The 16158-nt window shown below is 38.2% G+C and overlaps 1 protein-coding gene across 4 annotated transcripts in view; it reads left to right on the forward strand.

Annotated features, from left to right (window-relative positions):
- LOC134620491 (beta-1,3-galactosyltransferase 1-like) overlaps positions 1-16158 on the forward strand; it is a 191140-nt gene that overhangs the window by 27137 nt on the left and 147845 nt on the right. The window lies entirely within an intron of this gene.

Here is a 16158-nt window from a genome sequence, read left to right on the forward strand (position 1 = left end):
GGTGAGCCAGACAGAAAAAAGGAGCCTCTATGGTTACCCCTCTGACAAAACTATTCACAGCTTAAAGGCTTCTAATTTTGTTAAAAAGAAAAACAAAATCAACCTATGATCGAAATTAGATTGCATTGTGTAGCAAAACTTGCTTTTTCTAGCCACAGCAGCACTCTCTAGCTGAAGACCTTTGTCAAATGAAACTTTATAAGTCTTATCCTCTCCTGTGCTAAAGTTTAGAATGGCTAGCATTACCTACATGTGGTAGTGCAAAAAATGTCCTTAACTGTATGAGCATAGCATCATACACAAATCCACTACAAGTGACTAGCACAAATGCTTTGCTTTGTTAGAACGGTTATTTGTAAATGAAATGTTACTTACCTTGAAATGTCTTTTACATAAGCTTGCAAGTCCGCCATGCCATATTCACCATATGTGAATTTGCCCGGGCTAGTTAAGTGGGCAGGGGAGGGAACTTGAAATCAGAAGTTACAGTGGAGAAAAAATAAGTTACCTATTCAATTAAGTAATTACAACTTGAATTTTATTTTGAACCCACTAACATTGGGATTTAATTTCAAATTACATATAAAATTAATTGAATGTAATTACCAACATTATTAATTCAACACAACCCCAAAAAATAAAGTTTGCAACTTAGAAGGTCTATCTTAATCAGTAAATTAGAATGTTTATCTTGCAGCCATGGATTTAATCAAGTGGTGGTAAAAGGCCTGATTAATTACTTTTTAGAGTGCAGGGTGTATCCCACCTCTTGCCCTATAGCAGCTGGGATAGGCTCCAGCCCCCTGCGACCCTGAAATGGATAAGTAGAAGAAAATGGATTGATGGATGGACGTGTGGATAAGATAAGATAAGATAAGATAAGAGACACCACCAAAATGATTTTGGTGCATAGTGCATCAGGTGCATCACAAGTTGCCTTTCTATTTTAACTCTAGTGTGGCTGAGCCATTAAACAGCTCTCTGAAGTTTGTATGATTCAGCCAGGATGCCGGCCACCAGGGGGCGACAGAGATATTTTGGTTTCACTTTCTGGTCAAGTGTCACGTTGTCTAACCAAACACCAAGCAAACGATCGATCAAAGTCAGACACTGTGGTACACGACCAAAATAAAAACACCACCATAAAGATGTGCTCTCTGGGCACGTGGACTACAAAACCCCATGCGTCTGAAACATTGAAAAATGAGTATCAATATTTGGAGTATATCTAAGCAAGTGTGCACACTCAATTCTTCTCTTTTATTTATGGCACCAGACATGGTTTATTTGCTGTTTGACTGTGCTCTCATATTGGCACAGAGGTAGGGAAAAAAACAATTCTTCCCCTTGAGCACCCAAGAAAACACTAGGAGAGGCAAAACACATTTGAGGTTTGTTTGGTATAATCATTTCTTGGAGCGTGTTTATTCTCAGGCATTCAGGGCACTTTTTTTTTTCATTATTTTTGTTGTCAAGACAGGCAGCGCAGGCTTATCTTCCCAGAAAAGCCCATGAATATGTTCTTTATAGATTTGAATACTGTATGTTGCACTCCATTACACCGTGACTTTAGAGTGCATGCATGCTTTACAACATGAATGCATGGCTTGTTTAGAGCTTTAGCTCTAAAGATGCTTTTATCTGCTTGGATTACTTCAGGAATGTGTGTGTGTTATCTAGCTGCCTTGAGAAAAATAATAATGTCATATGGTTAGGTTAATATGCACCGTGGTGAGATAAGCAGTACGTCCTCTCTTGATGTATCTTTTAAAAATGTGGTTGATTATATTCTCATAGTGTTTTTTTTTTTTTTTTTTTTTTTTTTTTTTACAGTTAATCAACTGCAGGCTTTGGAATTTACTTTGAGTGGGCATAACTATCCAGTATATCCATATGACATGCATTTGATTGCATACGCTGATATGCTAAGAATCTCCATCGAATCATCCATTCTCTGCTTTTAATTTGTTCTAGTTTTTATAGAGCAGAAATGTGAAAAGTTACGTTTTTAGTGATTCTTCTTCAGTTAGCACAGATTTTATCCTATTTTATATTGAAAATTCACAGAAAAAAAGCGAAGAAGTAAACGATAATGAGGATTGTAATGGCACCTGAAAGCAACAAAACAAACATATTGTAATAATGTGGAACAAAAGTCATCAGCTAGAAGTAGAATACGTTCAGCTACTTTGTATGATTTATACAGGAGAACAAAACAGTTTAGTTTTTTTTCATGTGGCCATGCAGTCATTAGATGTTTGTCTACTCACCAGCTCTGTGGATAATCTTGATATTTGGATCATTTGTCATTCATTCAGCTGTCATCATTACACTCTGCCCTTAGGAAATGGCAGTATTGGGTGTCTTATATACACTGTTAGAAAAAACATCTTAGAAAAACAGTAATATTCCGGCAGCTGGGGCGCCAAAATAATAGCATAAAATAACAGAAAATAACTTTCTCATAAAAATACGGTTATTTTCAGTAATGACAATACAGTTTGTTGCCCTAATTTTACATGGGATTTTGCCTTTTTCAAGTGCTTTTAAACATTAAATTAGGAACATTTTAACGTGATTAAACAATGAAATTACCTATAAACAAGGTCAATGAATGTGGCAATATGAATAATAATACTTAAATGTACAGAAATATACAGTTAACTTAAATAATAATGGATTGCATGCCCTGGGACAGACTGACAGAGGCGAGGCTGCCTTATCGCGCCATCGGCCCCTCTGGCCATCACCAGTAGCTGAAGTGTCTTGACCAAGGACACAACGACCGAGAGTGTCCGAGCCGGGGCTCGAACCAGCAACCTTCTGATTACAAGGCGAACTGCCAACTCTTGAGCCACGATCGCCCTAAATAGCAATAATAGTAATAATTATTTGATGTCAAAAAAGTTTATAAGAATCATTTTATATATTATTCCATAGCATTACATTTGAATTTAACAGTTCAATCTTTTAAATAACGATCAAATATTTGTGAAATTATGATACATTTGTGAATGTATTTTAACAATCTAAATATGCATATGTACAGACAGATACATTTAAAAATCAAGAAAATTATGTTTTATTACATTATAGTGATTTTACGTTAATTTACATTTGAAATGTGAAATCACAGTCTATTTATGTACATTTAATGATATTCTAGAAGAACAGAACAAAACTGTAAAATACACAGTAAAATACTTTTATATTAGGATTTTTTTTTACACTGTATACCTGGTGACCTTTCTAGCAATGAAAAATTAGAACCTAAGTCATTTAATATAGCTGGCTTTACACTGACTTAAAGCTACTCTCTCAGCTGCTGATAGCTGGGAGAGTAGCTGTCACTCACTTTCCATCATGTTTCCATCATGTCACAAAACTCTACTGATAAAAGATGTGTTCACCTGTTATTGTAGAGAGGAAACAGGAAGCCATCATATGTGTGTTGCTGCTGACAGTCCTCCTATTCACATCAGTATAAACAGCCTTTGTGTAATGAACCAGTGGATGGTAGTCCTGCTTTGTGGTTTGACTTTGCAGCTCTGCCTCCCCACAGCCTGTGAGATGTGTTTGATATGCTATGATGCCAAAAGATGCTACAATAATCCTGCAGGTTCAAAGTCAACCACACAGCTGTTTCCCTATGTAACATACATAGGAGAGTTTTATGACAGTAAAATACTGTTTTCAGTTTTGTCATTTTGGTAAATACTGTTGATTACAAGTAGACTAGGCCTTGTCTTTGAATGTCAGCAATTTAAATGATCAGACACTTCCAACTGCTGTTAGTCATTTGTCTCACTGATAGGGCTTATGTGACATTTAGCCTTGGTTGGTAGCTTACTTTGTTAGCATGCATGTCACAGTAGATGGCTAAACTGTTCCTTACATTTTACTGGTAATATGACAATCTTGTTTTCATATAAAAGCTTTGTTTGTCAAATCTGGCACTTGATGTTTTTCATGTGCCATTTTAAATTCATAATCTTGTTGTAGTAGTATTAGTATTATCAATGTTAGATAAGAACTATCTAAACTTAAATATCCTTATCTGGAAATGAATAATAACAATAAATGTATAATGTTGATTGGTATTCATTATGTCATGTGTTAGGCCTGCAATGGACTAGTGACCTATTCAGAGTATGCCCCGCATTTTGCATTATGGCAGCTGGGATGGTCCCCAGCCCCACCATAAGCATTTAACCCTTTCATGCATAGTGGTCACTACAGTGGACGGCTATTCAAAGGTTGTTTTCTTGTATTTGTGTCAGTGTTGATGGTATACTTGCACATAAACCACTACATTGGACACTGATGTGTCACTGGCTGACCACCCACTGGTCAGCCAGTGGTCCATCTAAGTGGACATGTAAAAAACTCTTTGAAAAGTTCATGTTTAAAAAAATGAAGTTCAAAAATCTTTTTTTCATGCCTAAAGATGAATAAAAATACTTAAGAAAAAAATCCTGATTGAGGTTGTCATACTTCATGCATGAAAGGGTTCAGCAAATGGATGGGCTGTCATGAACTCTTGCATTGATGATGACTTTAATTACTATGGAAATGGACAAAGCTTCAAAGCATTTTGGTAAACCTTAGTTATTGTACATAGCCGTGGAATATAGAGTAACAGGGCAGAGGTCAGGAATAACAGGTAATGTTGCTTCTAATTTTTGGCTAGGTAGGCTGATAAAACAAGGCATCCATGGCTATGCTAGCTGTTCTAGAAGGCTTTGAGCTAAATGATAATGGTAAATCTAATCTTGACAATTGCTTAACATCGATAAAACAAAATAATATAAAAAAATACCATGTCCTTTCCTTTGTACACATTTTTTGCCTTTAGTAAAGATAACAGCAAACAAATAGAAGAAAACAGAAAACTGCACGAAGATAGTTTCAGTGATTGAGAGCAAAAATCATATTACTACAAAAATATTCCAGCTTTAGTAGTTGAGTAGCTGTTGAGGGCAGTGAAGTTCCGGTGCCATTGCCACTGCCATCTTGGTTGCTAACTGTGAAACTGCATGGTCTTTGTTAATGGATCGATGTTAAACAGCAACAGATTGTTTGCCAGAGATCATAATATAGATAATTCTCCTTCACTGAAGTGGCCAAAATTCACCAAATGAACATATTTTTTTATCCAGACTGACCTGAAGCCTGAAACTGAACCCATCATTGGGGTGGCTGTAGCTCAGGAGGTAGAGCAGGTTATCTACAGCTTATCCGAAGGTTGGTAGTTTGATCTTTGGCTGTTCAAATCTGCATGCCAAAGTATGCTTGGGCAAGATACAGAATCCCAAGTTGCTTCCCAATGTGCTAGTCAGAGTAGGCATGTGTGTGGATGTTTGAGAGGAAGAAGGTGTTTGTTTGAATGTTGTATAAAATGCTTTAAGAGTAGAATGTGTAAGAACCAGTCCATTTAGCATTGATCCACATTCTGTGTTGGCTTAACTTTTCAGACCTGACCTGGAAGATATGCCCATCTTTATACTGGTGATTTACTGATATTGTAATATATATTTTTATTTTCCAATAAGCATAAAAACAAACTACAGCTAAAGTTGATGCTAATGGCAATAGTTTTCAGGACTACAGACTGGTTGGCATCTGCTTGGCAGCAAGTGGCTGCTGGATGCAAGATTAGGTTTTGCAGTTTAGGAGAAGCTGTTGAATTTAACTCACAGAGCTAAAACAAAATAACTACAATAAGAAACTTGCCACATAAAATAGTTTTCTGTACAGATTTCTATATTATTAATAATAGTAATTATGTCATATTGATCATCTGTACAATTAAAGGAAGAATCTCCACAAGAACTGCCTGGCAAAAAAACGGCCTCCTTGTGTTTTATGGAGCTGAGTAGGAATAAATAATCTTGTAGGACATTGCATGTTACGCTGAGATAAGGGAGACAGGTGAAATAATGTCACAATCTATATCGTTGCATACAGTATCATTTTCGAAGTGTAGCAGACTGCCATAAAGGTCTGGTGAATTATACCTTTTATCTTTTCTTTTGTAGTGCTGAGACACTGCTCATCTATCTAAACAGTAAACAAACGTTGGACCATGCATCAAAGCACTGAACACCCCCAAAGAGAAGGACAAGATAACGAGGGAGGGAGGTCTTTTAGCAGTAGCATTATGTAAGCTCACTGGTGTAGTGTGGCATTGTTTCATGATTCAGACTGGCATGCTTATTTGCATTAATGGTTAAATCTTGTTTATAATTTTTTCCTCTGCAAATGTTTTAATTGCCAGATTTTTTTTTTGATAGAAACAACAAATTGCATCTTCTTTTTTGTGGCCTCAGTGAGCACAGCATTAACCAGTTCTCAGTACTTTCTGGTTAGTGATCCTCTTGCCTGCTGATCACTTTTTTCAGAGAATCAGTTGAATGAAATACTTAGGAGGTCATTAATATACCTGGTGTGCATATGGGGAACATTGCATTGATTTGTTGAGGATCAAAAGAGCAGGAAGTTTCATTATTTAAAAACGGGACTTTAAGTTGTTGTTTTAATAAGAAAGAATGTGAATAACCTTTAAATGTAACCATTTACATCAAGAAAATAAGGCACAGACAAAGTGTTATTTTAAATCATCTTAAAATAATATGTTGGTCTTATCAGGCAAAGCTGTGAGCAGACCCCTTTTGTTGGACTTGGTTAGTGTTTTTTTTTGATGACACTGTGCATTCTGTGTAATCTCATGCCATGTTCACACTAGAATGGTCCCCATGATCTAGAGTTATTGCTCCCTTCAATCACTGCATCTGTGGCAGTAGGCCCGCCGTTTCCTCTGCATTCATCACCATTAAGAAAGCAATCAGCGGTGGAGGAGGCCAGCCAGGCTATAGGAAGCATGCAGTGTAGATGGCAGGACCAGATTCATGCCACCCCCTACCCCCAACCCACTGAAGCCACTACCACTTTATCGAGCACTATGATCTATTGCAGGAGAAAGCTGGAGCAGTCTTCAAATAAAAGCAATAACTGTGTGGCTGTCGAGAAGGAAATCAGGAGGAAGAAGTGTCCTAGCAAGCCAGGCAGCACACCTCTCCCACCTCAGCCGTGTATATGAACATACGATTCTCATCTCTCCACCTACCCCACCCCTCAACCCGACACCCCTTCTGTTGCTTCCTTCTCACTCAAGTTTATCATGAGCTGCTCGCCGTAGATGGCTTATTGCCTTTTCCAACCTCATCTGTCTGGCTGGCTGAAAAGGCCTCCCAGGAAGAGATTAGCAATCCAATAACTCGTGGAGCATCCACCTCAGCAGCAGGTGCTCCCCAGAGTGAATGCTGATGAGAACAGCCAGGACTCTAAAATAGAACAGGCCAGGCAGTATTTGCGAACAGCAAATACTGCTGTCGCTCAGAAGCATTAACCTGTTGGTGAGCCTAACTTGTTGTTAAGTTATAGCAGTTTTTACATCATTAGGAGGTACTGCGCTCAACTAGAGGTTTCCAGATTTGCCGCGTTTTATTTTATGCGTATTGGTTGTTTCTGTTTCTGTTTTGCAAAAGAAGAAGAAAGGGGCAGAGTTCAGAGGCACAAGAGACACAGGAGTAACAGAAGATGAAGTCAACTGACTTGATGACAACTTGTTATTCTGCTGTGCTGTAATGTGTCTGAGGTCAGTGCTGCTGGCCACTCTCCCCTCACCCATCAACAGTCTTTTTGGATTTGGCTTTTCTTTCTTTTTACTTTTACATATGAAAGTATATGACTGCTCATGTCCTTGCCTCACAACAGTGATCTAGCTTTATTTCATCTCATTGTTAATAACTTAGTGCCTTTGTCACATTATTTAGTAACATTTCATGGTGACTTTCTTCTGCAGATCTCATTGCATAAAACAGGACAGTAATGCTAATGGATTTCAGGTCTTTCTATCCCACAAGAACTCTGCACCAAGAGTTATGAACACATTTGTCTTCCTCCAAATTGCTCAGCGATTAAGCACCTGAATGGAGGCTCAGTACTGTGAAAGAAAAGTGAGGTTACTTCTTCCTGAGTGATGATTTTATTTTTAAATACAGACAAAATTCATTATTTGACTAATACTCCACAAATCTCAAGAAACAAAAACTTTGCGCTTTGCAAAGTTTAATATCCAAGAGTTACGGGACTAACCCATGCCCTCTAGAGGCCTGAGTGTGCACATGGCCAACAACACAGATTGGCTTCTTTTCTTACTTATTCAGTTGCATCAAGTCAGCAAAATAGAGCTGTTATTTTATTGGTGAGTGTGAAGCTAATGTTGCTGTGGCTCATTTCTTTACTGATTTTCCTTACATGTTCGCTAAGCTAAACACAGCTAAATACATGTGAAATTATGAGTTTGTTACTGGTAGTTTTCCTAAGCATTGTTACTGACATTGTTTCATACAATACTATTGTTTCATTAATTTCATTAATTAACCTCATGCCACTGTAGTGACCAGCTTTGTTTGACAGTTTATAGAACAAACCTGACAACATTAACTCACAGAAAACATCAGTTAATGAAATATTTATTTCCAAGTGCTTCAAAGTCAGCTAAACACATCAAATATTTGAGGGTTTTATTCCAAAGGTGGCAAGCACCTTCTCCAAAAACGGCAGAAAACCTTTGTGGTTATTGTAATAAACATTACAGTCTATTCTCAATCTCAGTCAGATCTCTCCAGAGATGTTTAGTGATGTTCAAGTCTCGGCTCTGACTAGGCTACAATTCACAGAGTGGTCCCAAAGCCACTCCTTAGTTGTCTTTGTTGTGCTAATAATTGTGGTCCTGTTGGAAGGGGAACCTTTGCCCCAGTTTGGGGTTCAGGTCACTCTGGAGTGATAGATGCCTGGCATTCAGACCAGAGTGTTCTGTTTTGCAAAAGAAGAAGAAAGGGGCAGAGTTCAGAGGCACAAGAGACACAGGAGTAACAGAAGATGTAGTAATGTAGTTTCTCGTGGTCTGAGAGTCCTTCAGGTGTGATTTGGCAAACTCCAGGCGGGCAGTCATGTGCCTTTTACCATACAGACCTGGTTGGTGGAGTGCTGCAGAAATGGTTGTCCTTTTCGACGGTTGTCCTCTCTTCACAGAGCAATGGTAGATATCTGTCAGAGTGACCATTGGGTTTTTTGGTCAACTCCCTACCCCGACACACTGGTTGGTTGCATGACCAGTTCTAGATGCCTTCCATTTATACATGATGGAGGCCACTGTGCATACTGGGTTCTTAAATACTGCTTCTATACCCTTCACCACATCTGTACCTCGATACAATCCTCACCCTCAAGGTGAGGGTTTGCAGACAACATTGTGATCTGTAGTGAAAGTAAGTAGCAGCTGGAAGAGAAGTGGAGATATCCTCAGGAGAGAAGATGAACGAAGGTATTTAGAAACAATACAGAATGCGTGTGTGTGAGAAAGAGACAGATAAAAACCTGAAGAGGCATGGAGGAGAGATAGTGGAGGCAGATGAGTTTAAATACCTGGGGCTATCTGAAGCAACGCACAGTGCACAAGAGCGGTGATGAAAACAATGCAGACAGGGTGGAGTGGGTGGAGACTAGTGTCGGGTGATTTGTGACAGAAAGATATCAGCAAGAGTCAAAGGAATGTTTTACAAGATAATATTGAGATCTGGTGTGATGAATGGCTTGGGGACAATAGCACTAACAAACTGTAAGGAAGTGGAGTTAGAGGTGCCAAAGTTGACAATGCTAAGTTGTGAAATAGTGCTGAGAAAAAGTATTTACCCCCTAAACCTAATTGTGCCACCATCAAGAGCTACAGTCAAGAATTTGCAATAGCTGGCAATCAAACTTTGACTAAGCCACTCCACAAGCTTCATTTTATGTGTCTTAGTCATTCTGGAGGTAGACTTGCTTGTGTGTTTTGGATCATTGTCATGCATAACCCAAGTGTGCTTGAGCTTCAGGGTATGAACTAATGGCTGGGCATTCTCCTCCTCGGCAAAGTAGTCCCAGATGGTCACACTACCAGCACCATGTTTGACTGTTATGTTCTTTTTATTAAAGGTTATGTTAGTTTTTTACTACATGTAATGGGATCCAAATCTGCCAAAAAGTTAAACTTTTGTCTCGTTACTTCACAGAATGTTTTAAGTCTTGGAAATCGTGAAGATGTGTTTTGGAAAATATAAGAAAAGTCTTAATGTTCTTTTTGGTTAACAGTGGTTTTTGCCTTGACAATGATGTGTTTAATCACAGGTGATTAATTCAATTTCAAAAGGGGAGGCAATTCTTTTTTTCACATATGGCCATCTATGGACAGCTAGGTTTGAATAGCTCTTGTCCCTGAATAAATAAAATCACCATTTAAAAACTGCATTTCGTACAGAAGCAGAAATTATTTTCCTCTAAAGGGTGGATGGGCTCTCCCTTATACGTGAACATCTTTTTTAGTAACATGTTTTCATATAATATAAATGTTCTTGTATATTGTCTGTTTGAAGTATAGCATGCGATGTTCATAATTCATTATATGAGGTGCCGCACAGTTAAGCACCATGATCCGTTATTGAAAAATGTGAATGATGGTTTTAAGTGCCTTTACATTTAGAACTGTAGGCAATTCCTAAATTTAACTTAATATCTGAGTGTTTTTTACTTTTAGACAAGGTAAAAAATTAGACTAGTCGCCAAATTAGTCTCCAGTAACATGCGTACTTGAGACGTGTTTATTTTTAGGTGGTACACTTCCAGCTGCTAGTCCTTCTTCTGCCTTAGTAGGCTGGTTGTACTCCATTGGGTCCCCAGTGTTATATTTTGTCATGTTGCCAAGTCTTTGTCTCTGTGTTAGATTGCCCTGTGTATGCATGTCATTTTTTTTCTTGTGCTTTTTCCTTAGTTTTACGCTCTTTGTCCCTTTGTCTTTGACAAAAGTGACAGTGTATATACTGAGTAGGGTTGTTAAAAAAATCTCAGATTGTAATTGATCCTAAAAATTACTATTGGGTTTAATATTAATTTGCAGTTAATATTAATACTAATAGTAAAGACTTTCCCTCCTCCACTAGACACACAGACAGACACTCACAGCCCCTCCTATCACTATCAGCTGAAAAAATAAACAGTAGTTCAACAAACTCCATAGAGACTGACATCCTGGTCTTTAAGGAAATTTGTGAGGTCAGTAAAGCTCGCATTTCAACAACACTGAAGTATTAAACAGTTACCATAAATGTTAACCTGGCTGCTGCACACATTAACAATTAGCCATCTGTTGAGTTATTTTTAAGGTAGCATGTAGGAGCTATATGGCTAATAATAAAACAATAGTGTCGAAGCTAGACAGCAAACATCATCAGTCCTGCAAGCCTCTAATGTTATAACAGGCGTTGTTATTTTAACAGGATATTTGTGTGTGAAGTGTTTTATTGCTCTTGTTGTAAGTTCCTGATTGAAGCTGAGAAGTAAAGTCTACCAGCACCTAGACAGAAACAGCACCAATCTACATTAAAAACTCAATTTAATCGACAATAAAAATATGGTGCCAAGTCAACAGAAGCATAGGAAATAAACAGGCCTGTAGCAGAACACATTTTTATGAGTCAGCACAACACCAAAGATGCCTTTGTAATTTGTTCATTTTTTTCCCTCATCGTATTGAAACTAGTGTTGAGTATTTATGGTGTTTCTGGGTATCAGTATTGCATTTGAACTTTCCTGATCACCCCCCGTGTCTAATTAAAAGCCTCTGTTAGCTAGTGTGTTGTCAGGGTGTCTGTAGCCTGCCTGTTATCCCACGTCACGTTTGCCCCCCTGCAGCTCTAGTCTACTGTGTGTGGTTTTTTTTGATAGACTTAAGCATTCCACCTTAATAAAGTTTGGATTTTTGTACATCAACTTCTGCTTGCGAACCAGAAAAAAGTTCTATGGTATTATCTCACTGCAATAGCAAAGTTCTTTAGGAAGTCATTTTATTGTCATCAGTTTAATTTTATCTTGTAGTGTTGGCCTTTTATATACCTTCATACTTGCTTTATCTAAGTTCATTGTGTATGGGTTATTTTATCTCAGCCACTCTCTGGCTCAGCAGTTATACTAGCACCTGCGGTTTTATGGAGCTGTTTACTACTATTTTTACTGTGCCGTTTTGTTGTTCATTGTTAAAGCCCATAGGTGTAATGTAGAGACACTTATGGTACATTCTTCACTCTGACTTTAAAAATTACACGTGTTGAACTGTGAGCTGCACCCTATGGTATGAAAAGAAGGTCAGTTTTTAGAAGAAAGACTTAGCAATTCTTAAAAATCTAGGGTAGGCTCACTAAATAAGATGAAATGAGTGTCGCTTAAATGATGTCTAGCAACATTAAGCAATGAGAAAGTATTTTTTATGCAATGTGGATAAAAAAGTTACATTTCCACTAAAGTGTCTTCTGTGATGCTGCCTCGGCTTACCCAGCTTTTCTCTTACTTTATTATTCTTGCTTCTGATATCAATCCTCCAACAAAAGACTGCACAAACACCAAGTCAGCATAAAACAAACAGTGGGTGAGTATTTTCTTTTTATGGGGAGCACAAAAGAGCTTAAACATCCTATAGTGTCACTGCAAGTCATCTCCGTTGTCCATAAATCCCTTCAGGCTTTTCTGCTATGTGGCGTGGAGTGAATTTTTGCGCTTCGCTTGTGTTATCTGTAGTTTGTTTTGCTCGATTTCACGGGGGCTTGTGTTTTCGTGATAAAGAGCCAGTTCCTCAAGGCCAACTAAATGTGAGAGGCCACTGTAGTGTCATTATAATGTGTGAATCACAGCACAGACAAGCTCTTTTGGCAACTTCTGGCAGTCACCGATGGATGATCTGTAGAGAGAAAAGGGCTGCTTTTCTCGGTTTTTTGCAATGTGGTTACAAGGGTCAGCAGGGATTATTTTTAGGAGTATCAAAATGCCCCCCAAAAAGATTAGCAGTAGCACACACACACGTTGATGCCTTCTGAAGTCATGTCCTTATCTTTTTCACAGTTTTTCAACCTGACGATTGATTCTCAGAAAGTGGCAGGCTGAGATCGTTCTCAGGTGCTGCAAGAATCATTCAAATATCTATTTTTGATAAGTGTGAGCAGAGGAAACATCTGAGAGGCAGAGAGACACACAGTGAGAGCTAAAAGGAGAGACGGTGATAAAAGGCTTGTCTTTGCTATGCTGTTGGATGCTTGCCATCTTCAGTAAGAGAAAGGGCATAATCGGGCTGCTGAATGGGAGGCACAGGTGCAACAAAGGATCTCTACTAATTGAGTAAAACACAGAAGCCCACAAGGGCCGGACCAGGTTGTGTGATACCAGTCAGGGTTACTGTAGATGAGGCCTACAGCTAACGAAGAGAATCCTCCCCTTCGCCGTTTCTCTTGTAATTGCGGTTAGTCTAATCTGTCCCCCGACCTCCTCCTGTCTGTGAGGGGGGAAAAAAATCTGGAGCTTTGAGCAGTCATCTGGCATGAGTCTGCGCTGCTGGCTTTGCATTCAGCAGCCCACAAGATGAGGAACAAATGAAAACTGAATTACTATGCTGGGAGATTAATGGAGTAAAATGAAGAAAAGATGGATTGCATCATACAGGGATGCCGGCGTTACAGGTGTCTGGAGAGCAACGAAGGATGCCAGGCTTTCAGACTTTGGCACCCAGAGTTGCCTTGTGTTCCAGCAAATGATAGGCCCGTGTCATAATAAAATAGGCTGCTGAAAACCAGCGTGATATTAATTGCGACAGGCAGTCTCCTTCATCTGCTACCAGTGAAAGCATGTCTACCTAACAAGGAGAATCCGTCCTACAAGAGGTTTTTTTTTCACCTATGTGATTGTAGCAGAATTGAATATCTGTTAAAGCTTGTAAAGAAAGGACCTCATTGTGCTCGTCTGTTTTTGAGCAGGAGAGTTTTCACAGAGGGAGGAGAGGAATTAGCTGCGGGTTCATGCTCCCTCTTTTTCATGTATGGGCACAGTTTTGCTTTAATTTACTGTAGATTAACAGCTGTAATGTTGTGAAATTGTCATTTTCTGTATAACCCCTCTTGGGTATCATTCGGTTACCCTCTAGTTTATTATTATTGAGGACATCTTGGCTGTTTGCATTTGGGTGAGTGCAAAGAGAGTTTTGTCTTGCAGTCTCATAATACAGAATTGAGCTTTATGTTATTTTGCTCACCTTTGATGTGCTGTATTTTCATTCCAATCGATACAGATCAGGAACCTTCTTCAAAAGCACCAAGTCATGTTTTAAAATGTCAGGGTACATAGTGGAAATTAACTTTTAACAGTCCTTTTGCTGTTTATTTTGCTGTATTTTTATATTTGTATGACAGCTGCCTGATTCTGCCAACAATAAGGAACTCTCTGATATGCATTTGTAGAACTGTAACTCTAGAACAGCCTAAAAATTACATTACTCTGTTAAATTAAAACACCATCATCTAATATTTAATGACTTTTCCTGAAATGAGTTTATTCATCACATAGTGGATTTTGGGGGTGTGTTGAATAAAAGGAAAATAGTGTGTGATAGAAAACATGGAGAATGAAACATGTTTTGTGATGTGTGATACTGCAAACTTTGGTCTTGACCCATTACCATTTAAATACAGGGCCAGTTTTGCCGATACCGACACTTTTAACTTAAATGCAGCTCACAGTATGAAGGGGAGAGAAGTGTGTCATGACTTATGAGATTAATCATCAATCAGTTTGGAAATTCTTTGCACGCTTTAATGACCACTAAATCACTGTGATTTTTACTTTCCACAATAATTAGTTAGTGAAATAAACCTGGAATGGAATTGTGCCTGTCTCACTTTGGACCAATCTGACTTTGGATCAATGTCTTTTGGTTACATTTGGTTTTAGATTTTTCATAGAGCATGTTGTTATATTTTTCATTTCCCAAAAATAAATAATTTAACGCAATTCAGTGGGCTACATACTGAACTTAGAGAATAGAAACAAAGTGTCCTATCATGCTAGTATCAATTTAATACCAATACCAGTGTTGGTGTCAGTACAATTGATATTAGATCTGCCCACAGAGAGTCAAGAGTGTGGAGTACTAAGTCGAGCAATAAACAGTGAATTGATGAGCCAAGCAGCTGAATTGGATGGGTTTAAGGCCCATCCGATGTGTTTCTTATTATCTTGTAGCTGTGACATCAACTTTAAAATGTAGTCAATGAGTTGGTCAAACGTAACTAATACCACATATTAGCCAAAATTCATTTTTAACTCTTCTGCCATATTCTTCTTTTACAATAATTAAATTATCTAGATCTGTATTATCTAGGCATTGTTTATTGTACCCTTCAGTTATCAGTGAATTTTAATGTAATAATATATAATAATTCTAATAATACTTATTTTGTTAAATATGACTTATAATTAGAAAAACTAGATTGAAATTATCTGTGGTTGTTGCAGGAGAGGGTTAAAATGACTCTTGTGGTTCTAGTGTTAAATATTCATGGGATATATATATATATATATATATATATATTAGGGGTGCAACGATACACAAAATTCACGGTTCGGTTCGATACTTTGGTGTCACGGTTCGATATTTTTTCGATACAAAAAAAATGTTCATGCCTTTTTAATTTGTCATTTATTAAAATTACAAATATACATTTTAACTCAAAAGTACAGTTTTTAAATTTAATGTTGCTGAAACAAAGTAATAAAAAAATAAATCTATCTCTTCGAGAAATCCCTCATCTTTGGAAAAGAGAGTTTATTACAGAGAAATGGCTCTTTCCAAAATAAAAGCTATACTATACGCTTCTTCTGGGGTATACTCTCAGCAGCATATTAAACATATCAGGTCCCCATAAGGAGAATCATGTGCTAACGGCTGTCTAAATGACTCGGGTAAAGTTTGTAGCATGCGTGCTTGTTGTTTTTGTCTGCTTCCACTTGTCTTTGCACTAGGATGATGTCGGAGTAAATGTGCAGTCATATTCATTGTGTTCCCACTAGTGCTGTCAGCGTTAATCTGAAATGACGTTAACGCCACAACACGGCAAATCTCCGTTAACGAGCTACCGCGGATCGCCCCGTGCGTGGGGCTGGACGGCGTCAACACGTTAACAAGCAAACTGCGCTAACGCACTAGTTCCCACCAATGTAATTGAGCATTGCGTGACACAC

This window comes from Pelmatolapia mariae, linkage group LG23 (assembly GCF_036321145.2).
Source record: "Pelmatolapia mariae isolate MD_Pm_ZW linkage group LG23, Pm_UMD_F_2, whole genome shotgun sequence".
In the NCBI taxonomy this organism is placed as follows: Eukaryota; Metazoa; Chordata; class Actinopteri; order Cichliformes; family Cichlidae; genus Pelmatolapia; species Pelmatolapia mariae.